The sequence below is a fragment of the Pongo abelii genome, chromosome 2 (genome assembly GCF_028885655.2).
Source record: "Pongo abelii isolate AG06213 chromosome 2, NHGRI_mPonAbe1-v2.0_pri, whole genome shotgun sequence".
NCBI classification, from domain to species: domain Eukaryota; kingdom Metazoa; phylum Chordata; class Mammalia; order Primates; family Hominidae; genus Pongo; species Pongo abelii.
In genome coordinates, this window is record NC_085928.1 from 150,589,263 (window position 1) to 150,614,791 (window position 25,529).

Sequence of the window (25,529 nt, forward strand, 5' to 3'; positions counted from 1 at the left end):
AACAGCATTAACATATTTCTGAGCGTGGACCCCTCAGGACTTCTTACCTCTTAAAGGTCCCATCTCTTAATACTGTTACAATGGCAATTAAATATCGACATGAGTTTTAGTGGGACATTTAAACCATAGTAATGGGATAATATGACTTTTAATGACTAAATAATATGTCACCATTTGGTTATACCATAATCCAATTAATGTCCTTTATTTTGTATGTATAGATTGTTTATAATTTATAAGTAATATTGCAGGGAATGCTCTTACTTATACATTTACCACCCATGTTATTTATATCCGTGTGGTAGATTGTTAGGAGTAAAAATGATGAGTCAAGGAATAAAACTGTTTTTGACATTGCTGATGCTGAATGCCATCTGATTTCTCAGAAAAGATTTCTTTGTTAACCAAAGTGTATACTTCAAAGCTTCAGATGTTGGTTAGTGCCTTGCAGAATCTTAGGATAGTGAGGGGATTTCCTTAGAAGGGAATTTATGTTGTGTGAGCTTGTATGTTAGTCTTGTTGGGAAGGTGTTTTATTGTGAGCTTAGATTTAGTTAAGAACAAGACATCGTGGCACCAGAATGTGCGGGTACTGAGGCCATCCCCCCAACCTGAAGTCAATCAAACAGAGCCTCTGTTTACTTCTTTCTGAGAATCCCCTTCCATTAGGGACTGTTATAAACCATGCAACCATCAGACACATGCCCTAGTATGGTCTTGACTGGTCTTGTCCAAGCCCAAGAAGCCACCGGTTCATGACAGTGGCTGTCATCAGCCATACGGCAGCCATGTGGCCTCCTCCTCTGGCTCCCCATGGCTCTGCCCTCTGTGCTGACTTTGCACAAGTGTCTCACTCTCACTCATTCTCTCTCATTGTTCTCTGGTGGTCAGCCCAACTGCCCTGTAGTCAGCTGCTGGGCTGTGCCCTATTCTTCCCTGGCAGCTCTTGTCTTCCCTTGCAGAAAGTAGACAGAAGTGTTATGAGTTGATTGTGTCCCCTGCAAATTCATATGTTGATGTCCTAACCCCCAGCACCTCAGAAAGTGACCTCATTGGGAAATGAGGTCACTGCAGATGTAATAAGTTAAGATGAGGTCATCAGGGTGGGCCTGAATCTGCTGTGACTGGTGTCCTTATGGAAAGGGGAAATTTGGACATAGACATGCCCACAAGAAGAACACCCTGTAAGCATGAATGCAGAGACCAGGGAGATACATCTATAAGACAAAGAAAGTCAAAGATTGCCGGTAAACCACCGGAAGCCAGGGGAGAAGCATGCATGGAACAGATTCTCTCTCACACTCCTCAGAAGAAACCAACCCTGTAGACACCTTGATCTTGGACTTCCAGCCTCCAGAACTGTGAGGCAATAAATTTCTGTGAAGTTACACAGTCCGTGGCACTTTGTTACAGCAGCCCCAGGAAACTGATACACAGGGTTAGGGTGCATCTCCTCAGCCAGTGTGAAGCAAAGGTTCTCCACTGCTCAGGAATGACTTGTCATGGTGGCTTGAACAGGTGAGGCCAAGGGTGGGGAGGGGGCAGGAGGGGAGAGGAGAGAGAGCCTGTGGAGTGGGTACCCTGAGTCCTGGGGTGTGGTAGCCCTGGGTATGGGCAGGGGCCTAGGGAGAGAAGGGAGGGTGCCCTGGTACCCACATTGTAGCCCTCTGGTGAATGCTTGTTTTATAAACTCAACAAAGGGTCCCTGTGAAGTGGTTGGAGGCCCCTTTTCCAGTGCCCAAGACAGATAGCTGCCCCTCGGGTAGTGGGGATGCATGATGGCCAAGAAGGGAATGGAAACTCCCAGACAGCAGAGGGCTGGGTCCCCCTGACACCTGCAGCTCTGTGAGTGTGGAAGGATGTGGTACGAGTTGTCATGGGTGAATGGCACTGGCCCAAAAAATGCCACCTGGACCTTCTGAGGCTGGCAGTGAAGGAGCCCCCTGAGGAGAATGGTGGGTGGAGCTTAGAGCCCAACTCTTGTCCCCTTGGACACTGCCACGGCTCCCACCAGGTTGACACTGCCATGTTTTAGTGACCTGGCCAGAGTGATCTGAGGGCCCACCATTTGCACCTCCCCTCAGCATCGCACTAAGGCTGGGAGGTCAGGAGAGACAGACCTGGCAGGACCAGGGGCTGGGAACCTTCTTTCCATGATAGCACTTTTGTCTTCAGCCTGGGGACACCTGCCAGGTGGCCCCTGCCCAGCTCCTCATTCTGCAGCTGGGGCAGAGACTTAGGAGTCCAGCTACCGGGGGAAAGCCCAGCTCTTCCCCAAGCTAGTTCTGGAACCATGGCTGAGTTACTCAACCTCTTCAAGCCTCTGTCTTCCCATCTGTAAAATGGAGACAATAATCCCTGCCTCACAAAGTTCTCCTAAGGATTAAATAATAGAATGGGTATAAACTGCCCAGGACGGTGCTGGCACACAGAGGTGATCACCATCAGATGGCTCTTATTATTACCTGTGTAATATTCCCCAAATGATGGACACCTAAATTCTTTCCCATGTATTAATGTTTTTACCTTCCCTTAAGCTAAACAACTGACAGCACACTTAATAGAAGATGCACTGATAACATGTTGCACATCTTAAATTAGTCATAATAGGTTCTGCACTATTCATTTCCGCGCACCAGCCCTTGCTCACTGGAGACTTGTAGGTTTCCCTGAAGCATTTAGAGAGATGCTTGTAAAGTCATCATGCTTCCCTGAAGGCAGTACTCCTTCTCAAGGGCCCTTTCCTCCGGGAATGCTCCTCTAGCCCCACATTTCATGCCTTTCCAGTTGTGCAGTGGATTCTCACATAAATCACCAAAAGTTCTAATAGTTTGTTTATTCATGCTTTCATTGATTCATTCATTCCTTCATCAAAGAGTAGGAATTACTCAAGCAATAAAGGTGTATCCAGGCAGAAAGAGCAAGAAATCGGAGTTATGAGAGGGCTCGGGGTCTTGGGCAGCTCAGTGTGGATAGAGCTGGAGTGAAGGGTGTAGTCACTTAGTAACTGAGTAATATATACAGAGCAGGTACTGTGGCCAGGCCCTGTGCTAGGTACTGAAGATAAGGCAGTGAACAGGTAGCCAGGGATCCTACCCCATGGAACGTACAACTTAGCAAGGAAAACATACAACCAATTACAGAAATTAGCCTGTGGTTACTAGTGTGCAGGGTGGCATGTCGGGAAGGTAGATGGTCCTGGGAGAGTGTATGAGTGGGGCCTGGTCTGTCTTGAGAGCCAGAGAAGGCCAATCTAAGGAACCTCTAAGCTTAGAGGAGGAATTAACAAGTGAGCTGCCTGTTTGGGGGTGAGGGATGAAGAAAAAGGTATTCTAGGCAGCAGCAGCAGCATGTGCAAAGGCCCTGTGGCAAGAGGGAAGCTGGCACAATTTAGGAACTCAGGTGGCAGGTGGCATGCAGGGAGCATGGCAGGAAAAAAAGCTGGAGAAGCAGGCAGGGTCTCACAGAGGATAAAGGAACCAAGCAGGAATGGAAACTTTGTATATATGAAAATTTTTAGTAAGGATAAGTTGGGGTGTGGACAAAATTGCAGACTTACTAACAGGTAAGTGGCCCCTTTGAGATGCCTGGAGGTCAATGTGGTTGCTCAAAGAAAGCATGGCCAAGAGGAGAACACTGCCTGGCAGAACTCCTCAAGCCCTAGGGCAGCCAAGCCTGCCCATGAGGAAGAGGCCACATCTCTGCCTCTACCTCACACTTGGACTCCAGGACTCCTCTCTATTCCCAGACCCTAAAAGAGGATTTCCTGCAGCCCAAACCAGATACAGTCACTTACAAAAAAAGGAATGGCTCCCAAGTGGCCGCGCCTGTCCTGGGTGCTGCATAAAGCTGTTTGACATCTCTGTTTTCCCAATACCTGATTGTTAGCAACAAGGCTTTAGGAATCCCAGTGGCAAAGGGGCAGCCTCTGAAGACAGCAGCCTACACTGGCCTGGAGCCATGGCCCCCTCTGAGCTGGCTCCATTTGCAGACCTAGCATGCCCTTTCAAAGTGCAATTAATTCTAAAGCAGGAGCTGATAACAGTGAACCCTGGGGTAGGCCACATCCCCCAAAGCAAGTCAACTGGGACTTGTTACTGAGCTACTCCAGGTAGGCACAGTGTGGACACAGAGGGGCCCCACGACAGGGAACAAAGGGCTTCCCATCCAGCTCACTCATCAACCCAAGGAAATGGCAGCATCAGAACAGCACACACCTTTGGTGCCCTCAGCTCTACACAATCCTGACCCTGAAAATGAATGGAAAAGACTCAGTTGGTGCCTGGGAAGGAATCAGCTTCTGTCCTGAAATATATTAAAGAAAGGTCTTCTCAGGTGCTACTTGCTTGCAGTTCATTTATACCTGCCTGGTTACCTGCCTCCCATTCCCTCTGCACAACAAACCACAAATGAGAATGAGGGGCAGGTAAGGCCAGAGACAGGCACACCAGCCGCAGCCCTCCAACAGCCAACTGCCTACCCACATAAGGGACACACAACAGCCACAGCAAACAAGAACTCTTAAAGTGCAGCTGTCCATAGCCATTCAGCAAAGGGGCATGAGGCCCAGCCCTCAGGAGCCAGGCAGAGCAAGGTTGTAGTACCAAAAATGACCTTTTTTTTTTTTTTTTTCTAACTCTGAATCCTCCAAAATGGATTCAGTTATGTTTAGGGTGATTGGTTCAAGATGAGGGAATAATGAGTCGTAGAAAAATTCCCACCCAAAGAGATCATGCTCAAAGTAGGTTCGTCACTTAAAAGGACCATTGATCCGACAAATTCACTCATGTTGAGAAAGCTTCCCCAACAGTTTCCAATAAATGAGGTGTCAGTGAAATGATCTCAGCAGTGAAATAAATAATACCAGCATTAAACAATAAAGCAGCCCCTAGAAGGGTGTGATAATCTAGTGAGGGGTACAGACAATGAGTGCCTGCAGGTCCCTGCGGGTGCAGAATGACAGAGGGACTGGGCAGAGAGGAGGACCTTGTGCCCCACTGAAATGGGGCAGGAATGGGCTGGAGGGAGAGGGCGGGGAAAAGCACTCCAGGCAGCGGGAGTGGCAGGAGCAAAGGCAAGGGGCTGGAATGTGCTTCATTTCTTGGGGAAGGGGAAGGAAAGTACATGAGTCTGGCAAGAGGGAAGTTTGTGGGTAAATTCCTTGAGGAGAGCCTGCTGGGGCCAGACTGTGACCCGGACACACTGCAGACACCTCCCCGGTGGCTGCCACTGACCAGCCACAGAAGCTTCTTTGAGGGCCTCCCAGACACACCCCCAAGTATCTCCTCTGCATGGCAGATGGCTGGGGTTGTTTTTGGCAGCTTAGATTCTGGAAGTCTGTGGGAGGAGATGGCCAGGCGGGACTGAAAGGCTGCCAGGCCTCGTGGCCTGCACACAGGTGGCCGGTGTCAGGCAGGCAGTGGTGTCTGCAGACTTTGCTGCCCAGACCTGGGCAGGGCCTGCCAGGGCGTCCTGGGAGCCGGCACAGGCTGCGCGGCCGGCCCATCACAAGTGAGCCTTTGTGGCCCCGGTTTACGAAACCAGCCAAATATTTTCCCTGTCACTTTATGAGGTGCTAGGTCTACCCATTCAAGCTGGGAAAAATAAAGCGTCACATAATTTGCGCCGTTAGAGTTGAGGAGGTTTGAAGTGAACCAATGCTCCTTTTAAAAGAATTCTGTGCCCCTGGGAAGGCCTGTCAGCCTGAGGGGGAGGAGTACACCCAAGATCCCACCTCTGGAAGGGATGGGTACCATCCAAGCCGCCTGCAGGTTTTGCAGACGTAGAGAATGAGGCCCTGAGTCTGGAAAGTCTTCAGCCCACAAGGCGGATGGCGTCAGATGAATGAGGAGACTGAGTTCCTTAAATATCTTTAGCACCATACATTCAGGAACCATTTTAGCCTCTTTTTCACAGGTGAGGCCAGAAAGGCTCACAGAAAAGGGTGGATGGGAATTCTCCTTCAGAACCTCACTGCAAGGCAGAAAGGATTCCAGAAGGGCTTTGAGGCTGAGGTGCATGGTGAAACGGGATGTTACACACTGAAGTTGAAAAGCATCCGCCTTGTGCAGTAAGCCAGTGGGCAGTCACCATTGCGCTGTGATTCCTGGCCTCCCACTGAGTTCCCACATCCCCTACAAAGCCCCATTTCTTACTGCCCATGGCCTATAATTTCATTGGTAGATCTGCTTCCCTTTTGCCTCTAGTAATAAGTATCATTTATTGGGTACTTGCTATATTATGCCAAGCATTCCACTAGGTACCTCATTCATTCATTTAACTGAGATTTATCAAACACCTACTATATGCTATCCCCCGAGGATGCAGCAGCCCTGTCTGGCGTAGTATTGAATCCATTGTTACAGATGGATCATTTGAGCTCAAAGAGAAGTGACTTGCCGAAGACATACAGCTAATACATGGCAGAGTTGAATTTCAAAACCAGGCGGGTCTGACTTCAAGGTATGGCTTCTCTCCACTCCCTCATTGACAGGGTTAGGAAGAGGCAAGTAATTACTAAAGAAGACACAATGTAAGTAATCATAATTCTTTTCTTTGCCTTCAAAGTTATAATAAAATAGATTAAAATTTTAAATGCTTACTGCCTTTTTTAAAAAAATTTCTTTTCCATCTCCCTTTCCTGGTAAATTGCTTATTATCTTTTAGATGAAATAAAGATACACTTTCATAAAAGCGAATCCGTGATGGCCACTTAAAATTCCATACTACATGCGGTAACTCTACATCGCCACCTGGTGGTACAGATTTTGCATAACGGGATGTAAATCAAGAGCAAAGACAACCGCTATGGGCCATTGGAAGGGACTACAATTTGGAAGTGAGAATTCAGAGGTTCTAATCTGTGCTCTGCCCTAGACTGGCCGTGGTGGCACTGAGTCAGCCACTCCAGCCCTCTAGGTGGCAGATCCTTTTTTTGCAGCTCCTGTGTGGGCTGGTGTCCCTGGAGACTCCGTTTTAACTTGGACATTCCCTGACTATTGTCCTCCTATGTTGCACTGAACTCAAAGAAAAATGCTCAGGTGGGTTTTGAGGTACCAGTTGGGGAGATAGTGTGGGGCAAGGCTTTCTGGAGCCCTCGGGCCACTCCATGAAGGTAGCACCTCCTCCTCTAAGTGTGCATCTTGGCCTGGCCTCAGGCATCCCATTATGGCTTCTCACCCTCCCTGGGATCTGCTCTGACTGCAGTCCTCTTAAGGGCAGTTCTCACCCCATGCCTTTCTTCACCAGAGCAGAGACCCTCTACCACACCCTAGGGTATCCATCAGGAATTACCTCCGATCACAGTTCAAGAAACCAAGTTCAGGGTCTAGGATGGGCTTAGCACAGCAGAAGTAGTTTGTTAGTTGTATTCTTTTATAAGGAACAGAAGACCTGACCCCAAACTGCCTTAAGTTAATAAAAGGAATATATGTGCTTTTGTCACTGAGTAATTGTAGTTGCTTTAGCCTCACCTCTATCCCAGGTTCAAACACCATTGGCAGGGTCTGACATCTCTCTCTCCATTTCTCAGCTCTTCTTCCTTCGTGTCTAGTGGCACCTTAGGGGTGTCTTATGGGGCTTTAGGCCCCGCACCCTCAACCTACCTGAAATAACAGGATCTGAGTAGACAGTGTTTCCTAGATCTCCCATCTCACCGACCACCACTCCTGAGCCCCTCCTACATACACATTCTAGAGGCCTCTGTATAGGGTCATCTTTCTCAAGTCCCCAAATGACTTCAAGGAGGCCCTGGGTCCACCTGTTGCTCCTTCTTATTGCAGGCCATGCCCAGCACAAGTCCTGGAATCCATTCTCATGGGCCCCAGTGGGATCTCAGGCTCACCCCTGAACCAATCACGGTGGCCACTAGACTGGAATGTGCTGATTGGCTCAGCCTGGTCAGAGGCTCCACGCCTGGGGTTAGGATGGGGCAAAGCCTCAGGAAAAACACACTCCCCAAGGGATCTGAAATGTTTTACCTAAAGGGCAGGTGGTGGATGCTGGAGGCAAAACCATCAGAAATTCATTAGTAACTAACATAAAGGTTAGTAGAATGGAAGTTCATACATTATTTATCTTTTGAGTAAATCAGAGTGATAAGACTATCTTCATGGTAATGTCGCTTCATTCACTGGAAAGGTGTGTTCATAGGAATGCAAAAGGCTTAGGAAAAAAATAAATAAGACGAGAAAGTCTGTTCAGCGACAGAGAAAACAGAGTTGGGCCTGGCCTCTGTCCTGTCCCCACTATGCTTCCATCCAGGGCAAGGACAGTATTGGTGAAGACATGTTTCAACAATGCCTTCAACTCAGCCCTGAAGAAGAGAGGTAGTCCCTTAGATTTCTGAGTTTCCCTCTGGGAGTCTGTCTTGCATATGAATATCATCCTGTAACTATTGGGACAGCCTTACATCCCCTCTGCTAGTCTCTAAAGTTGACTTGAAGATTTTTATTTGTGCCCGGGCACAGTGGATCAGGCCTGTAATCCCAGCACTTTGGGAGGCCAAGACGGGTGGATCACCTGAGGTTAGGAGTTCAAGACCAGCCTGGGCAACACGGTGAACTTTTCTCTACTAAAAGTACAAAAATTAGCCAGGCATGGTGGCGCAAGCCTGTAATCCCAGCTACTCGGGAGGCTGAGGCACGAGAATCACTTGAACCCAGGAGGTGGAGGTTGCAGTGAACCGAGATCACACCACTGCACTCCAGCCTGGGCAACAGAGTGAGACTCCGTCTCAAAAAAAAAAACAACAAAAAAAAATTTTATTTGTCTGCGGTGGCCTCTTTTGCTGTTCTGTCCTCCTTGGGCTAATGTTTAAAATTCCAGATAGAGTGTCCAAGTGGGCAGGGCCTTAGGGACTCTGGTGTAAGCCCCTTCTGCTCTTCTGCTGTGAATGGGGGCCAGCAAGGGTCAGAGTCTTACTGAATTCACAGAGCTAGTTAAATCACCAAGCTCAGGAGCCTCTGCCTGGCAACCCCTTCTCGTGGGAGTCTCATTACCACAGGGTTCCCAAGCAGGCAGACAGAGAGGCAACCAAGGTGAAGGCCTCGATGACACCTTTGCTATGAATAACCCACAAAATCAATTACTGCAGTGGGCAGAGCAGCAGCCAGGCCCTTCACTGTGTGCTGCTGGGCGCATGTACTGAGATCACTTCTTGCTGCAGGGCTTCCCTTCCTAATTGTATTTTGCTCAAACTAATGTTAAAAATTAAGTTTCCCAGCATTCAGATAAGGCCAAAGCGGGAGGTGGAATAAGAGAAAAGACTTAATTTTTAGTGGATAGACCACCAGGGAGCCACCTGGGATAGATGTTCTGTGTGTGTTTGATCTCTCAGAAACGCAGAATATTTACTGAGCAGCATTCTGTGCTAGGTCCTGGGGTACTCCCTAGGATCAGACCCAGGCCATGCCTCAAAGAGCCCCTAGTTTATCGGGTAGCCACACAAGTAACAATAATGATAATTCAGTGAGATGAGCATTAATAAAGAGCTCTGGGTAGTGCAGGAGGCGTGGAGGAAAGAGAGAATATCAGGTGTTTGGGTCAGCTGTGGCATCGAGGAAGTGCAGACAGAGGAGGAATAATTGAATTGAGATTTAAAGACTCAAGTATCCCTTTCTCTAGATGGAGAAGACCGAAAACGGCATTTCAGGGGAGGGTGCAGCATGTGTGAAGGCACAGCGGCTTTAAATTGCACAGCAGCACTCAGGAGGTTGTGAGAAGTCCAAGGTGCATACGACGAGAGAGCAGTCAGCAGAGACCAGATCATGGAGGGTGACCCCACCGCTCTAACTGGTATTTATTCATTCATCAAAACCTGGGCCTTTTGGAGTCCAGTTTTTTAAATTTAGATTTTACTTATTTTGAATACATTTATAAGGTTTTATTAAAACATGACAGTGATCAGTCTTCTGCCCACCCCTGTTTTCAGCCACCCTCCCCAGAGGCAACCGATGCTGTCAGATTCTTGTGTATTCTAAGGTGTTTCCCACAAATACACAAACAGCAGCAGTCTGCTCACACTTTGCCATGCACCTTGCTTCCATCACTTCATATATCTTGGAGGTGATTCAGCACTTGGAGCTTCCACCTTCTCCTTGACAATGGTGGGAGATCAGTTGTTAGTCCTAGCTTAGAGACCTTCTCATTCCACCCCTCATCTTACAGTGGAAAGGCCCAGAGAAGGTGGGGAGCAGCTCCAGCTCACCTGCTGTTCAGGGACTGAGCCAGGTCTGAAACTCACTCCTTTGCCTCCCATACCCACCCTCGGCCAGCCAGATCCACTTCCTTGCTGGCGGTCCCCATTTGCTAGCCCATCAGCTGGGTGAGGCTGCCATTTTTCATAGCCATTACAGGCAGAGAAGCTGGTGTTTCCATCGGCCTCGTGATATGGATTTTAGACTTCCACAGTAATCTTTATCAATGTTTTCTCACTTTTCCTTTCTCTCCCCTCTTCCTCTTCCTCCCCACCTTACATCTCAGCAGCCTTGTATCAAGCCTCTGCCCCATCCTGGTCCCAGCAACTGGTCACCATGGCAACAAGGGCCTTCCATCAAAAAGTGGCCTTCCAGGTATTTTATTTTGAGCCCCAATTAAGCAGGGCAGGCCACAGGCTGGGAGCAGTGCAGAGAAGAGTGTTTTATGGCCTATGAGAGATCCCAGGTGCTATTTATAGCTCCTTAATCGGTGTTGCTAAAATGGGTCTTAACTCACGTCCTGTGGCAACTGCACATTTTCATCACAGAGAATCTCCGCCCCACAGCCTCACTCCCTCCATCTGTTGGCCTGAGGGAGAAATGGTGCCTCCTCTGTGCTCAGCAGCTGTCAGCAGGCCACTTGACCCTTCTGACCTCCTCCTGACACTCTCTGGCCCTTTGCAGCCCTGCCTTTGGGGATATTTGGTCCACAGCAGATGCTTCTGTCAGGAACCCAGAGGCCTCAGCCCTGTCCCAGGGCTGGAATTCTGTCCCCAACCTCCCACCACCTCTTCTCAGCCTCCTCATCAAAGCAGAGTGGTTAAGAGGGACATGTAAGACAATATATCCAGGTTTTTGTGGATACTCCAAAAATTCTTTCCATTAACATCTCATAGGTTAACTAGCAGTTTCACTCATTAAAACAGAGCAAGTTAATGGCTTCTTACAGTTGGAGAAATAGAGGCTGAGAAATGGGAGAGGGAATTAACAGATACCCATTGCCACACACTGCCTTGGAGCTTTATATGTACCATCTCATTCAATCTTCACACAACTTGTTTTATAGAGAAGGAAACTGTACCAGTCAGGATAGCCCAGGTTTTGCTGCTGTAACCGACAATCCCCAAACCTCATTGACTTCAAACAACAAAGGTTTGTTTTTGTCCATACTGTGTGCTCATTGCTGTTCAGCAGGAGGCTTTATTCCACAACGTGTGTCCTCACTTTGGGTCCAGGGCAGAAGGAACAGCCCCTAATGGTGACTAATGAAAAAGTGAAGGTAGCAAAATTCACACTGGCTCCTAAAGTTTCCAAGCAAAAGTAACACACATACTTCTGCTGCCATTTCCTTAGCAAGTCTTATGGCCACACCTAACTTCAAGTGAGTAGGGAAGGATAAGCTGATCATTGCTCAGAGGGCAAGAGCCAGAATATTTGAGAACAACCACATTGACCTCCACAGAAGCTGAGAGTCCCAGAGGTGAAGTGATTTGCCCAGATCCCATGGCTCCAAAGTGGCAGAGCAGGGATTTGAACTGTCAGCTGTTTCCCCCAGAAACCTGTGCATGTAACAAAGTGGTTATAGACTTGGGCTCTAACGTCATACTTCTGGCTTGAACTCTATCTCCAGTATTCACCAGCTATGTTATCCTAATTAGGCAAGTCATTTAACCTCTCAGAGCCTCATTTGTTTGTTAAATGAGGACACTAGTGCAGGACTATGTTCTGAAAACCAAAAGTTTTTTCATAAGTTTGGGGCAAACTCATTTGGCAGCCAGACTCAACTTGAACTGGGTGAGACTATTTATATCATTCCTTATTTCACTTGGCGTGAATATTCATGGGTTTCACTGCAGAAATATTAAAGTGTTTGGTTGCAGGCCACTGGGGACGTTATACCATACATAGCATATGCAACCTAATTACTAAACCCTGGAACTTGCTTTTTTTTTTTTTTTTTTTTTGATAAAGGGCAATGGTCCTGTAGTACTTCCCTCATAGGGTCATCATAAGGATTAAGGGAAATGATTTGTCAAAAATTCTGAGCACAGGGCCCAGCACATAGTCAGTGCTCCATGCTTGGTGGTTATTTTTGGTCCCTAGATTGAACTGTTGAGGCAGGAAGAGGCCTGGGCTGCGAGAAACTGCCATACAAGCTGAAACCACAGCAAGAAAAGAGTGGGAACACTCTAGTTTGCACAGAACCCACATCAGCGGGTCTCTCAGTTTCCTCAGTGTTCTGTCCCAGGAAACAGGTTCTTTAGGGCCCCATTAATCCTCTAGGGTGTTTTTGGAATGATTCACTCTGAGAGCAAATGGAGTGTTTGGGTCCTTGGAAAAAGACAAAGTGCTTTGTAAGTATACGGTATTGTTTTCACACTTATTAAATGTGATGTGCCCTTTCCATCGGGCAAGAGTCTAGGGCTTTGTCATATTCATTTCTCAGAATCATGGAACCCAAAACCTGTTCCTCAGAAGACCTCAAAGCCCTGCCTTGTGGTTAGAACCCGAGACCCCACCCTCCACTCTGAGCAGCTTCCCGTCTCTCTGCTAAATAGACTGGAGTTCTGCGTAAGTTTCATTTGGCAAAGGGTTCTGCTGTTTGGAGAAAACCCGCCCTTCTCCTCCCAGCTGGAGAACTGCAGCCCAGGGAGGCACCATGCGTGGCAGTCAGAACCTGGGCTAGGACTGTGGTGGGATCCCCACTGATCACTCACTGGCTCCAAGATGCCCTTAGGCAGGTGGTGACCCCCCTGTGATCCACTTTCTTCATCTGTAAATGAAGATGTCAAAGGTTGTTATGAGGATTAAATGAGCTAATTTACGGAAAGTTCTTAGAACAGTGCCTGGTACAGTAGACGCACTAGTGATGCTAGCTATTAATATTTTCTCACAGCAAGTTTGTGGTAGAGCCAGTACCTGGGCCTTCTGTCAAAAGAGAGAAGGAATCTTGTTCAACTAAATTCATGGATTTGCCCTCTGCCTGCTGACTGGGCTGTCCCATCATGACCCTAGATGGGTTATTGGGTGCCGGACCCTGCTCCTCTCAGTCCTCGGAGTGGCCAGGCAAGGCATGGGGCAGCAGAGCCCATGGATGGACCACTTCTGGCCTCGAGGAGCTTTCCAGGGCCTCTCAGCAAGTGGCCCAAGTAGAGTGGTTCTGACAGGGGCCTCTGAGGTCCCTTTAGATAGCTAGGACAATGGGCAAATGAATTGTTTGACCATGTCTTGGACAAATACCTGGACAGAGCCCCTCCAGGTTACCCCAGCTGTTCTCCCATCTTCTTTGTATCTCATGCTGAGCAAAAGGTCAGGAAGCAGTGCTTTAAATTCAGCGCAAGGATCCAAACCACAGTGAGATGCCACTTCATACCCATTAGGATGGTTATAATTAAAAAGCAAACAAGCAGAACAGAAAATAACAAATGGGGAAGATTTGGAGGAATTCCTGGTGTGAATGTAAAACGATGCAGCTGCTGTGGAAAACAGTTTGGCAGTTCCTCAAAAAGTTAAACATAGAATCACCATATGACCCAGCAATTCCATTCTGAGGTATATACCCAAGAGGAATGAAAACAGGTAGGTATTCAAACAAATACTTATGCATGAATATAGCAGCACCATTCACAATAGCCAAAAGGTGCAAACGGCCCAAAACGTCCACCAGTGGATGAATGGACAAACAAAATGTGGCATATTGATATAATGGAATATTATTTAGCCATAAAAAGGAATGACATTTGGATACATGCTACAACATGGATGAACTTTGAAAACATTGTGCTAAGTGAAAGAAGCCTGATACAAAAGGTCTCATTATAAGATTCCATATAATCATATAATATTCCATATTCATATTCTGGGTATGGAATATCCAGAATAGGTAAATTCATAGAGACAGAGAGTAGATTAGTGGTTTTTAGGGTCTGGGGAATGGAGGATGGGACATGACTGCTTAATGGGCAAAGGGTTTTCTTTGGAAGTGATAAAAATGGTTTGGAACTTGACAGAAGTGATTGTTGAATAACACTGTGAATGTATTAAATGCCACTGAATTGTATACTTTAAAATGGTTAATTTAGGCTGAGAATGGTGGCTCACGACTGTAATCTCAGCATTTTGGGAGGCCAAGGTGGGCAGATCGCTTGAGTCCAGGAGTTTGAGACCAGCCTGGTCAACGTGGGGAAACCCCATCTCTACAAAAAATTAGCCAGACATGGTGGCGCATGCCTGTGGTCCCGGCTACTTGAGAGGCTGAGGTGGGAGGATTCCTTCGGCCCAGAAATTTGAGGTTACAGTGAGTTATGATCACACCACTGCACTCTAGTCTGAGTGACAGAGTAAGTCTCCGTCTCAAAAACATAAAATAAATGATTAATTTCATGTTATGTAAACTTCACCTCAATTTAAAAATTATAAATAAATTCAGTGCAAGAAGTTGCCACCAGAATTCAGTCAACAGGTCAGCTGTGTTCATGTGGAAAATACCAGGGGTGAATTCAGTCAGTCGCCCTGAGCATGGCCCTGGGGCAGCACCCTTCACTCCCCATGACCCCAGGAAACTGTGCGCTCCTCCAGCTGAGGGCATCTCACTCATTTCCAGCTCCCCTGCAGCTGACCTGGCACATGACAAATCCTTAAGAGATTTGGAACTAACTCCTGTGGGTAATTGACGAAACACAGTGAATGCACAGGTGCCTGTCCTCCACTCACCGGCTCTGCAATACTGTGCTAGAAGCTTAATCTCAGCACTTAGTTTTCCTCCCTGTGAAGTAACATGGGACAACAAGGCCGAGTCTAGACCCACTGTGTTGGCCCAGCAACCAGATGCATCTAAACCACCGTGGCCAGCCTGGGCACACTGGCAGGGCTCTGCAGAGGGCAGCTGCCACTGGTCTTAGGTGATTATCATTGTTATCCATGGTCAAGGGCATCTCGGTCTGTGGTCTTTTGAGAAACTGCTTTTGCCACGATCTGAACTAAGGTATTTTTCTGCCTTTTCCCAATTCAAAAAAAGTTCATTTTCTCTATCATTTTTCTCTACCAATATGTTTTTGTCCATAAACCTCTAATGTCTGCTACCCCTTGTCTATGGTAAAATAAGAAAGGAAGTGTCTGGTTTTATGGAAAAAGTAGACATTGTAGGCATTGTACATCAAATATGTGAACGTTCTGGCGTTGACCAGTGTTTTGTGAGGAACACAAGAGTCTTGTGAGCCCAGCAGCCCTGCCAATGTTGCCTGAGTGACCTTGGAAATCACGTGACCTCTTTGTGCCTGAGTTCCTTCATAGGGTGTGAGGAGGACTGAGTAAGTTACTGTAGGTCAAGTGCTTAGCCGGCATCAGTGCAAAGTGAACTTCCCAATCTGGACACTCAGACACTAAACGGGGTTTAAAAGCAGTTCTGGTTTTTTACATAGTTACAGACATCATAGCTAGAGTTGGTTGAGGTATGGAAGAACAATGATCAGATTCCTGGATCCAACTGTGTTTGGGCCTCTGTGGTTGGATCCAATCTCTGGCAGCTTACTGAGGGACAAGCTGTCCCCGGTGGCGTTGGCAGGTACTGACATCCCTAACGGTGGTGGATGAGCTTTATTCTGCAATAGAAGTGACACTGTCAGCTCAGGGCTGGATCTGGGCCTAGAAATATTTTGTTTGGCCATACTAAATTAAAACAACACAGAAATGTCACATAAAAACCTGGATTTTGGAGTTTTCTGGAAAGAGCAGGAAATGCCCCCTGCCCATAGCTTACACCTGCTCCCCACTATTCACTTAGGTTACCTGCCTGGCACCATGGACGCTGGAGTTTGCAGCCTTTGATCTAAATTGCAAATGTATTTGCGGCACTTGAGATAGTTTTCATTAATGCACCAATCATTAACTTTTAAAAAATTTATCTAAAACAAAAAATCATTTGCCTTGAAACTAGAAGCGGAAGTAAAGTAGCTGTTTTTAAATTTGCCAACTATTATTTTGTATCATGGCTCTTTATAAACTGAAAACATTTATTTCAGACTTCATCATTTACCACTTCTTCTTAGACACAATTTTCCTCTTCTGGAGTATCTCATAAATACTGAGTTCCTCTTGGGCCTAATTGGATCATTTGACTAAAGGAGGAGGGGAGCTCGAGTGAGAAAACTGGGCAGACTCCATCCAAGAATTCAGTTTACTCATCAGTTTTGCTTAACTTAAGAAAAACAAGCTTCCACCATCCTCCTCTGGGCCTGTTTCTGAGCTCACACTTGGAAAGGTCAAATAAACACAATAAATCCATTAGAAGGCCTTCATATTAAGCCCCTGGGGCTTATACTATTTAGCAAGAGGCTAAGAGATGACGTTTCCCAAGTAGAGGAAGTTTGCTCAAGCATAGCTGTTTGCTAGAAAACAGGAGTCAACTGTGCCAGTTAGTCTCAGCAGTTGTGAGCACAGCCCCAGGCTGCTTCAGGAAGGGGGCTTGATGGTGGTGGTTCTGGTGGCTGGGTCTGGAGGGGAGAAGACCCCCCTGTGAAGTCCGTGTCAGCTCCCTTTCCCTTTCCAATTTCTTCAGGCCAAATCCCAGTTGGAATTAGTGGATTGAACCCGTTAGTTGCTGCCCACCACTAGGCAGGGTCCCTCACTCTGGCTGAGCTTGGAAAACCAGCTGGCACCACCACATGGAGCAGGGCTGAGGGTCAGGGCCATGGGGCCCCTGGGACTCAGGAACAGAGCTGATAGGGCTGGTGAAGAGGTTTCCTTTGCAGTGACCATCATCCCACTTCTTCAGGGGAGCTGGCAACAGAGAGTGCATCCCAGACCCTGTTGCCCCAGTTCCAATCCCATTCTCACCACTTAACTGTGACCTTGAGCGAGTGCCTGTCCTCTCAACTGCCTCCATTTCCTCCAGTCTGTAGCTGGGCATTGATAATAGTAACTACCTCATCGGGTTGTTATGAGGATTAAATACAGTAAGACAAAGAAAGTGCTTAGAACGTCTCATGACATAGGAAGTACTATGTAAGCTACAACTTACTACAACTATAATGTTACTATTATTATTGCCAAAAAAATCAGTTGAAGAGTCCAGTAAGAGCACTCAGATGGGCTTTGAAAATATGTCAACACTCATGAGTTTCCCAAGGCCTCTGCTTCTGATGAGAAGATTGGGAGGAGGATCCTGAAGAGTGGAGCAGGCTGATGGGTGTGGCGGAAGCCACGGGTCACACAGAGCTGGCTCTGAGCCCCAGATCTGAGCCCCAGCTCACAGATGCATTAGATGCTGTGTCCTGAACAGGACTCTGTTTGGAATTATCTGTGGTTATTGATGTAGAAGCATCCTACCTGAATGTCTAGTCCTCAGCTCCCTACACCAGCTGCCTATTTTTCACCTTGTCCCGAAGAAGACTAACTTCTCTGAAATATTAATAATAGCTGTCAGTGATTGATTGCCCGCAAAGGACAGGGCCTATGCTGGGTACCTGGACTCTGTCCCTTTTCTAATCCTCCCAGCACTCCCCACGAGGCAGGTGATGTTCCCATTTTACAGAGGAAGCAGCCTGCCCTGTAAAGCCAGAACCTGACTCTAGGTCTTCTAAGTCCTGGCCTGGGCTGCTGTTTCCTTCCAGCTCTGCCTTTGCCCAGCCACACTAAGTTCTAAGCAGGCAAGAGTGACTCCATTATTACTCCTTAGCTAGAATTTATAATTCATCTTCTGGCCAAGCTCTTTGAGTTTGGTTGGGGCCACCTCGTAACTTTCTCATTCACGTTTGTTCTCTTTCTCTGTTTTTATTTTTATTTTTAAGTTCTAGGGCACATGTATACAATGTGCAGGTTTTTTACATAGGTATACATGTGCCATGTTGGTTTGCTGCACCCATCAACTCATCATCTACATTAGGTATTTCTCCTAATGCTATCCCTCCTATAGCCCCCACACCCCACCCGACAGACCCTGGTGTGTGATGTTCCCTGCCCTGTGTCCATGTGTTCTCATTGTTCAACTCCCACTTATGAGTGAGAACATACAGTGTTTGGTTTTCTGTCCTTGTGATAGTTTGCTGAGAATGATGGTTTCCAACTTCATCCATGTCCCTGCAAAGAACATTAACTCATCCTTTTTTATGGCTGCATAGTATTCCATGGTGTATATGTGCCATATGTTCTTAATCTAGTCTATCATTGTTGAACATTTGGATTGGTTCCAAGTCTTTGCTATAGTGGATAGTGCTGCAATAAACATACGTGTGCATGTGTCTTTATTGTAGCATGATTTATAATCCTTTGGGTATATACCCAGTAATGGGATTGCTGGGTCAAATGGTATTTCCAGTTCTAGATCCTTGAGGAATCGCCACACTGTCTTCCACAATGGTTGAACTAATTTACACTCCCACCAACGGTACAAAAGCATTCCTATCTCTCCACATCCTCTCCAGCACCTGTCTTTTTAATGATCGCCATTCTAACTGGTGTGAGATGGTATCTCATTGTGGTTTTGATTTGCATTTCTCTGATGACCAGTGATGATGAGCATTTTTTCCTATGTCTGTTGGCTGCATAAATGTCTTCTTTTGAGAAGTGTCTGTTTATATCCTTTGCCTAATTTTTGATGGGGTTGTTTTTTTCTTGTAAATTTGTTTAAGTTCTTTGTAGATTCTGGATATTAGCCCTTTGTTAGATGAGTAGATTGCAAACATTTTCTCCCGTTCTGTAGGTTGCCTGTTCACTCTGATGATAGGTTCTTTTGCTGTGCAGAAGTTCTTTAGTTTAATTAGACGCCATTTGTGTATTTTGGCTTTTGTTGCCATTGCTTTTAGTGTTTTAGTCATGAAGTCTTTGCTCATGCCTATGTCCTGAATGGTATTGCCTAGGTTTTCTTCTAGGGTTTTTATGGTTTTAGGCCTTACATTTAGTTCTTTAATCCATCGTGAGTTAATTTTTGTATAAAGTGTAAGGAAGGGATCCAGTTTCAGCTTTCTACATATGGCTAGCCAGCTTTCCCAGCACCACTGATGAAATAGGGAATCCTTTCCTCATTGCTTGTTTTTGTCAGGTTTGTCAAAGATCAGATGGTTGTAGATGTGTAGTGTTACTTCTGAGTCCTCTGTTCTGTTCCATTGGTCTATATATCTGTTTTGGTACCAGTACCATGCTGTTTTGGTTATGTAGCCTTGTAGTATAGTTTGAAGTCAGGTAGCCTGATGCCTTCAGCTTTGTTCTTTTGGCTTAGGATTGTCTTGGCTATATGGGCTCTTTTTTGGTTCCATATGAACTTTAAAGTAGTTTTTCCAATTCTGTGAGGAAACTCATTGGTAGCTTGATGGGGATGGCATTGAATCTATAAATTACCTTGGGTAGTATGACCATTTTCACAATATTGACTCTTCCTATCCATGAGTATGGAATGTTCTTCCATTTGTTTGTGTCCTCTTTTATTTCATTGAGCAGGGGTTTGTAGTTCTCCTTGAAGAGGTCCTTCACATCCCTTGTAAGTTGGATTCCTAGGTATTTTATTCTCTTTGTAGTAATTGTGAATGGGAGTTCACTCATGATTTGGCTCTCTGTTTGTCTGTTGTTGGTGTATAGGAATGCTTGTGATTTTTGCACATTGATTTTGTATCCTGAGACTTTGCTGAAGTTGCTTATCAGCTTAAGGAGATTTTGGGCTGAGACGATGGGGTTTTCCACATATGTAATCATGTCTTCTGCAAACAGAGAGAATCTGGTTTCCTCTTTTCCTAATTGAATACCCTTTATTTCTTTCTCTTGCCTGATTGCCCTGGCCAGAACTTCCAACACTATGTTGAACAGGAGTGGTGAGACAAGGCATCCCTGTCTTGTGCCAGTTTTCAAAGGGAATGCTTCCAGTTTTTGCCTATTCAGTATGATATTGGCTGTGGGTTTGTCATAAATAGCTCTTATTATTTATCCAGGAATTTATCCATTTCTTCTAGATTTTCTAGTTTATTTATGTAGAGGTGTTTATAGTATTCTCTGATGTATTGTATTTCTGTGGGATCAGTGGTGATATCCCCTTTATCATTTTTTATTGCATCTATTTGATTCTTCTCTCATTTCTTCTTTATTAGTTTTGCTAGCAGTCTATGTATTTTGTAGATTTTTTCAAAAAACCGGCTCCTGAATTCACTGATTTTTTTTTGAAGGGTTTTTTTGTGTTTCTATCTCCTTCAGTTCTGCTCTGATCTTAGTTATTTCTTGCCTTCTGCTAGCTTTTGAATTTGTTTGCTCTTGCCTCTCTAGTTCTTTTCATTGTGATGTTAGGGTGTCAATTTTAGATCTTTCCTGCTTCCTCTTGTGGGCATTTAGTGCTATAAATTTTCCTCTACACACTGCTTTAAATGTGTCCCAGAGATTCTGGTACATTGTGTCTTTGTTCTCATTGGTTTCAAAGAACTTATTTATTTCTGCCTTCATTTCATTTATTTACCCAGTAGTCATTCAGGAGCAGGTTGTTCAGTTTCCATGTAGTTTTGGGGTTTTGAGTGAGTTTCTTAATCCTGAGTTCAAATTTGATTGCACTCTGGTCTGAGAGACAGTTTGTTGTGATTTCTGTTCTTTTGCATTTGCTGAGGAGTGTTTTACTTCCAATTATGTTGTCAATTTTAGAATAAGTGCAATGTGGTGCTGAGAAGAATGTATATTCTGTTGATTTGGGGTGAAGAATTCTGTAGATGTCTGTTAGGTCCACTTGGTCCAGAGCTGAGTTCAAGTCCTGGATATCCTTGTTAACCTTCTGTCTCATTGATCTGTCTAATATTGACAGTGGGGTGTTAAAGTCTCCCATTATTATTGTGTGGGAGTCCAGGTCTCTTTCTGAATGTCTAAGGACTTCCTTTATGAATCTGTGTGCTCCTGTATTGGGTGCATTTATATTTAGGATAGTTAGCTCTTCTTGTTGAATTGATCCCTTTACCATTATGTAATGGCCTTCTTTGTCTCTTTTGATCTTTGTTGGTTTAAAGTGTGTTTTATCAGAGACTAGGATTGCAACCCCTGCTCTTATTTTATTTATTTATTTATTTATTTATTTATTTATTGCTTTCCGTTTGCTTGGTAGATCTTCCTCCATCCCTTTATTTTGTGAGCCTATGTGTGTCTTTGCATGTGAGGTGGATCTCATGAATACAGCACACCAATGGGTCTTGACTTTTTATCCAATTTGCCAGTCTGTGTCTTTTAATTGGGGCATTTAGCCCGTTTACATTTAAGGTTAATATTGTTATGTGTGAATTTGATCCCGTCATTATGATGTTAGCTGGTTATTTTGCCCGTTAATTGATGCAGTTTCTTCATAGCATCAATGGTCTTTACAATTTGGCATGTTTTTGCAGTGGCTGGTACTGGTTGTTCCTTTCCATGTTTAGTGCTTCCTTCAGGAGCTCGTGTAAGGCAGGCCTGGTGGTGACAAAATCTCTCAGCATTTGCTTGTCTATAAAGGATTTTATTTCTCCTTCACTTATGAAGCTTAGTTTGGCTGGATATGAAATTGTGGGTTGAAAATTCTTTTCTTTAAGAATGTTGAATATTGGCCCTCAGTCTCTTCTGGCTTGTAGGTTTTTGGCCGAGAGATTCGCTGTTAGTCTGATGGGCTTCCCTTTGTGAATACCCTGACCTTTCTCTCTGGCTGCCCTTAACATTTTTCCTTCATTTCAACCTTCGTGAATCTGACAATTATGTGTCTTGGGGTTGCTCTTCTCGAGGAGTATCTTTGTGGTATTCTCTGTATTTCTTGAATTTGAATGTTGGCCTGCCTTGCTAGGTTGGGGAAGTTCTCCTGGATAATATCCCAAAGAGTGTTTTCTAATTTGGATCCATTCTCCCCATCACTTTCAGGAACACCAATCAAACATAGATGTGGTCTTTTCACATAGTTCCACATTTCTTGGAGGCTTTGTTCGTTTCTTTTCACTCTTTTTGCTCTAATCTTGTCTTCTCGCTATATTTCATTAATTTGATCTTCAATCACTGATATCCTTTCTTCCACTTGATTGAATCGGTTATTGAAGCTTGTGCATGCGTCACGAAGTTCTTGTGCTGTGGTTTTCAGCTCCATCAGGTCATTTAAGGTCTTCTCTACACGGTTTATTCTAGTTAGCCATTCGTCTAACCTTTCTTCAAGGTTTTTAGCTTCCTTGCAATGGGTTAGAACATGCTCCTTTAGCTCGGAGAAGTTTGTTATTACCGACCTTCTGAAGCCTACTTCTATCAACTTGTCAAACTCATTCTCCGTCCAGTTTTGTTCCTTTGCTGGCGAGGAGCTGCAGTCCTTTAGTGGAGAAGAGACACTCTGGTTTTTGGAATTTTCAGCTTTTCTGCTCTGGTTTCTCCCCCTCTTTGTGGTTTTATCTACGTTTGGTCTTTGATGTTGGTGACCTACGGATTGGGTTTTGGTGTGGATGTGCTTTTTGTTGATGTTGATGCTATTCCTTTCTGTTTGTTAGTTTTCCTTCTAACAGTTGGGCCTCTCAGCTGCAGGTCTTTTGGAATTTGCTGGAGGTCTACTCCAGACCCTGTTTGCCTGGGTATCACCAGCAGAGGCTGCAGAACAGCAAATATTGCTGCCTGATTCTTCCTCTGGAAGCTTCGTCCCAGAGGGGTACCTGCCTGTATGAGGTGTCTGTCGGCCCCTACTGGGAGGTAGCTCCCAGTCAGGCTACACAGGGGTCAGGGACCCACTTGAGGAGGCAGTCTGTTCATTCTCAGAGCTCAAACACCGCGCTGGGAGAACCACTGCTCTCTTCAGAGCTGTCAGACAGGGACGTTTAGGTCTGCTGAAGCTGTCTGCTGCCTTTTGTTCTGATATGCCCTGCCCACAGAGGTGGAATCTACAGCAAGGCAGCAGGCCTTGCTGAGCTGTGGTGGGCTCCGCCCAGTTTGAGCTTCCCAGCTTCTTTGTTTACACTGTGAGCATAAAACCGCCTACTCAAGCCTCAGCAATGGCAGACAGTCCTCCCCTTGCCATGCTGCAGCATCGCAGGTCAATCTCAGACTGCTGCAGTAGCAGTGAGCAAGGCTCTGTGGGCGTGGGACCCGCCAAGCCAGGCACGGGAGGGAATTTCCTGGTCTGCCTGTTGCAAAGACTGTGGGAAAAGCGCAGTATTTGGGCAGGAGTGTACCGTTCCTCCAGGTATAGACTGTCACAGCTTCCCTTGGCTAGAAAAGGGAAATCCCCCAACCCTTTGTGCTTCCCTGGTGAGGCGATGCCCTGTCCTGCTTCGGCTTGCCCTCCGTGGGCTGCACCCACTGTCCAACCAGTCCCAATGAGATGAACCAGGTACCTCAGTTGGAAATGCAGAAATCACCCATCTTCTGCGTAAGTCTTGCTGGGAGCTGCAGACCAGAGCTGTTCCTATTTGGCCATCTTGGAAGCCAGACCTAAATCCTCTCTCTGTCTTTGTTTTTAACTGAACTTCTGATACACAGAATTGGATTAAACATAATCCTTAGTTGTAATACACTGTCATCTTTGGTCCCATGCATAGCCCTCTTTAATTCTAATTTCCTTATTTATGTATTTACCCCTTTATAATTTAATGCACACCCATGAATCTACCACCCAACCCAGTGCCTAGAACATTGATAATCAAGCACCTCTGTGCCCCTTGTGTCATCTCCGCCAATCTGCACCCTTGCTGAAAGGCAACCACTCTCAGAATTTTGTGCTTATTATTCCTTTGCTCTTTTCCTTATAGATTTTTTGTACATAGATGTGTGCCTCAATAATGCCTTGTTTCATTTTAGTTGTTCTGCAACTTCCTAAATTACTTACTCCTATGCCAGTAACACTCAGTGTCATTGCTACAGCGGTAAGTAAACTGGTATCTGGTAGGCAAGTCCTGCTGTCCCCAAATTCCTCATTCCTTTTTAGAAGGAGATGCCACAGGGAATTGGGGACCCATTCCTGAGGACTTCACCCTGCCCTGCATGAAATTAGCACCAACTGTCTCTGCAAGCACCCTTCTGCTTCCCCTGCCTGGTCTCCAGTGGTGGATGTGTTTCTTTCAGTACCTATAGGGGCAGCTGGGTTGTTCCAGTGCTGCAGTGACAGGGAACACTGCAGAGGTTGGGAAGATCCATAGAGCAGGGTGCATGCCAACCCAGAGGCACCCCCACCTGACACTTCCCATGTGACAAGGGCTGTCCCATCCAAGGCCAGCATGTCCAACCATTGTGCAGCTCCCCGGGGCAGGCTCCAAGTTAAACACAGTCAGACTTTCTGGGACAATTTTAAGCTGAGTTACGAGTATCCTCTACCAGACCAAGGAACTGGTGCCATATGTTACTAATTCTGTCTGCCTGCAGGACCTTGCCAGGGTTCTTCAGTGGACTCAGGGCAATATGAAAGAGCTACTTTTTATTCATTACCTGCATCAGAGGACCAGGGCTGCATTTTCCTTTGTAGAGATGCAGGCTCATTTCAGCTGCCTCCTCTCTCCCGAACACTGGGTTTCTCATTCTCATTGACCCAGCACCTACAATATCCAAAGCACAGCGGTAAGGGCTGGACAGCTAGCATGAGACCCAGCCCTGCCTGTGGGAGCCCATAGGGGTGAGGACAGCTCCAGCAACAGGGAACAGTTCTACAGAGATTCGGGGTGGTCAGGGATTTCCTGAAGTTTGAGGGCAGGGAGACCACATTTCCCAAACCCCAAATTAGGACAATGAGTTCTGGCAGCAGGACAGAATATTTCAAACCAGGATCGTCTCATAAAACTCTCAGGTTTAGTCACCGTAATGATGAGAACCACTCACAGACCTCTGCCTAGGAGGGTCTGATGAGGATGTGGAGAAGGGCTCACAGCAGCAGGTGTGAGCTGTGTTTCATGGGGACAGGGAAGGGCAAGGAGACCTAGGGAGGCTGCGTTCATAATGGAGTCAGGAAGATAGAAAGGATGGAACACAGAGATATTTAGGACGTGGACATGAAAGCACTTGGGGGTAGACTGGGCTTGGAGAGCAGAGGAGGGACATCGTGAGTGTGTCTGAAGGTCTCAGCCTGGTAACATGGCTACAAAGACAGGGCTCCCACTAGAGAAGTACAGCAGTAAGGAGGAAGGGCAGGGAACTTGGTTTCACTGCAGAGAGTTGACATGTCTATGAGGCCACGGACAGGGCATGTGGACCAGTGTATTAGAATCACTCAGATCATGTTAAAATGTTGCTTCTGATGCAGTAGGTCAGGGTGGAGCACGAGATCCTGCATTTTCAACAGGCTCCCAGGTGACACTGGTGCTGCCAGTCCACAGATCATGTAGCCAGGCTAATGAGGGTCCCAGACAAGAATCAGGCAGAGATCGCATGTGACAATATCCCTAATTTGGATAAGGA

At 46.0% G+C, this 25,529-nt stretch overlaps 1 protein-coding gene across 3 annotated transcripts in view; it reads left to right on the forward strand.

Moving 5' to 3' along the window:
- The window catches only part of SPSB4 (splA/ryanodine receptor domain and SOCS box containing 4), a 134,326-nt gene that overhangs the window by 47,485 nt on the left and 61,312 nt on the right, over positions 1-25,529 (forward strand). The window contains exon 4 of one of the 3 annotated variants that reach the window (XR_008523935.2): positions 9,625-9,760. The exons of the other annotated variants lie outside the window; for them this stretch is intronic. The gene's annotated coding sequence lies outside the window, so the exon portion shown is untranslated. Of the gene's footprint in view, positions 1-9,624; positions 9,761-25,529 lie in introns of those variants that run through there. 3 annotated transcript variants of the gene reach the window in all.